Below are 3,319 nucleotides of genomic sequence, written 5' to 3'. Positions count from 1 at the left end.
TATCAATTGGGGAATGACTTGTATTCTTATAAATCTGACTGAATTCTGTGTATATTTTAGAAATGAGTCTTTGTCGGAGACATAGGTTGTAAAGATACTTTCCCAATTTCCCACCTCCCTCTTAACCTTGGTTACATTGGCTTAGTTTGTACAGAAACTTCAATTTCATGTAGTCAAAATTATCCATTTTACATTTTATAATGTTCTCTAATTCTTGTTTAGTCATAAAATCTTTCCCTCTCCACAGGTCTGATAGCTAAACTATTCCTTGTTTTATGAGACTGCTTACAGTATCAACCTTTATACCTAGATCATGCACCTATTTAGACTTGATTGTGGTATATGGTATTAGATAATGGTCTATGCCCAGTTTCTGCCATACCATATTCCAGTTTTCCCAGCAGTTTTTGTCAAATAGTGAGTTCTTATCCCAAAAACTAGGGTCTTGGGGTTTATCAAAAAATAGATTACTATAGTCGTTGACTTCTGAATCTCATGTGCCTAATCTATTCCATTGATCTACTCCTCTATTCCTTAGGCAGTACCAAGTAGTTTTGATGACTCCTGCATAATAATACACATTGAAATCTGGTATTGCTAATCCACCTTGCCTAGCATGTCTTTTCATTAATTCCCTTGATAATCTCGACCGTTTATTCTTCCAAATGAATTTTGTTACTATTTTTTTTCTAGCTGTATAAGGTAGTTTTTTTTGGTAAATTAATTGGTATGACATAAAATATATAATTTAATTTAGGTAAAATTGTCATTTTTATTATATTAGCTCCACCCAGCCACAATCAATTGATATTTTTCCAATTAGTTAGATCTGACTTTATTTGTGTGAAAAGTGTTTTGTAGTTGTGGTCATATCGGCTTGGGGTTTGTTTTGACAGGTAGATTCCCAAATATTTTATAATGTCTACAGTAACTTTAAATGGGATTTCTCTTTCTATCTCTTGCTGTTGAATTTCATTGGAAATATATAGGAATGCTGAGGATTTATGTTGGTTTATTTTATATCATGCAACTTTGCCAAATTTATTTGTTGTCTCAAGTAGTTTTTTTACTTGACTCTCTAGGATTCTCTAAGTATATCATCATATTATCTGCAAAGAGTGATAGCTTGGTCTCTTCTTTGCCTATTTTGATTCCTTTGATTTCTTTTTCTTCTCTAATTGCTACTGCTAACATTTCTAGTACCAGATTGAATAAGAGGGGTGATAGTGGACACCCTTATTTCACGCCTGAGCTTATGGGAAATGCTTCTAGCTTCTCCCCATTACATATAATACTTGCTGATGGCTTTAAATAGATGCTACCTATTATTTTAAGGAAGGCTACATTTATCCCTATACTTTCTAATGTTTTTAATAGGAATGCATGTTGTATTTTGTCAAAAGCCTTTTCTGCATCTATTGAGATGATCATGTGGTTTCTACTAGTTTTGTTGTTGATATGATCAATTATACTGATGCTTTTCCTAATATTAAACCATTCTTGCATTCCTGGAATAAATCCTACCTTATTGAAGTTTATTATTCTTGAGATATGTTACTGTAGTCTTTTTGCTAGTATTTTATTTAGAATTTTTGCATCTATACTCGTGAGGGAAATTGGTCTACAATTTTCTTCCTCTGTTTTATCTCCTCCTGATTTAGGTATCAATACCATATTTGTGTCATAAAAATAATTTGGTAGGACTCCTTCATCACTAATTTTCCCAAATAATTTGTAGAGTATTTGAATCAATTGTTCTTTAAATGTTTGATAGAATTCCCTACTAAATCCATCTGGGCCTGGAGATTTTTTCCTAGGGAGTTGACTGATGACTTGTTCAATTTCTTTTTCTGAGATGGGTTATTGAAGTAACTTACTTCTTCAGTTAATCTGGGCAACTTGTATTTTTGTAAATATTCATCCATTTCCCTAAGATTTTCAAATTTATGTGCATACAATTGGGAAAAATAATTCCTAATTATTGTTTTGATTTTCTCTTCATTGGAGGTAGATTCACCCTTTTCATTTTTGATACTCATAATTTGGTTTTCTTCTTTCTTTTTTTATCATATTGACTAAGGGTCTATCAATTTTGTTTTTTTTTTTTCATAAAACCAGCTCTTAGTTTTATTTGTTAATTCAATAGTTTTCTTAATTTCAATTTTATTAATTTCTCATTTGGTTTTCAATATTTGTAATTTAGTATTTAATTGGGGATTTTGAATTTGTTCTTTTTCTAGGTTTTTCAATTGCATGTGCAATTCATTGACCTCTCTTTTCTCTAATTTAATCATGTGTGCACTCTGGGATATAAAACTTCCACTAAGAAGTGCCTTTAATTCATCCCACAACTTTTAGTATGTTGTCTCATTATTGTCATTCTCTTGAATGAAATTACTGTTTGTTTCTTAAATTTCTTGTTTGACCCACTCATTCTTTAGGATTAAATTGTTTAATTTCCAATTGTTTTTAGTCTGTCTTTCCCTGGCCCTTTATTGCATATAATTTTTATTGCATCATGATCTGAGAAGGGTGCATTTAATATTTCTACTTTACTGCATAGAAATGTGAGGTTTTTATGTCCTAGAATGTGGTCAATTTTTGAGTATGTGCCATGAACTGCTTAGAAGAAAGTATATTCCTTTTTATCCCCATTCAGTTTTCTCCAGAGATCTATCATACTTATCCTCTCTAAAATCCTGTTCACCTCCTTAACTTCTTTCTTGTTTATTTTGAGGTTAGATTTATCAAGTTCAGAGAGGGAGAGATTAAGTTCTCCCACTAGTAGAGTTTTGCTCTCTATTTCTTCCTCTAATTCCTTTACCTTCTCCTCTAGGAATTTGGATGCTACACCACTTGGTGCATATATGTGAAGTAATGATATTGCTTCATATTCTATGGTGCCTTTTAACAGGATATAATTTCCTTCCTTATCTCTTTTAATTAGGTCAATTTTGCTTTTGCTTTATCTGAGATAAGGATTCCTCCCCCTGCTTTATTTTTTTAACTTTAGGTGAGGCATGATATATTTACTCCAGCCTTTTACCTTTACCCTGTCTGTATCCCTCTATTTCAGATGTGTTTCTTGTAAACAGCATATTGTAGGATTATGATTTCTAACCCATTCTGCTATCCATCTCTGTTTTATGGGAGAGTTCATTCCATTCACATTTACAGTTATGATCGCTATCTGTTTTTTTCCCTCCATCCTATTCCTGCCTCTGTTAATGATCATATTTCCCCTCTTTTTCCTTCCCCCCCTTAATAGTTTTCCTTTTTACCACCGCCTCCCTCAGTATTCCCTTATCAGCCCCCCTCC

The sequence above is a fragment of the Petaurus breviceps genome, unplaced genomic scaffold, assembly GCF_028583685.1.
Source record: "Petaurus breviceps papuanus isolate PSGF00001 unplaced genomic scaffold, PetGlider_PUasm1.0 76, whole genome shotgun sequence".
Lineage (NCBI taxonomy): Eukaryota > Metazoa > Chordata > Mammalia > Diprotodontia > Petauridae > Petaurus > Petaurus breviceps.
This window is presented reverse-complemented; position numbering follows the sequence as displayed.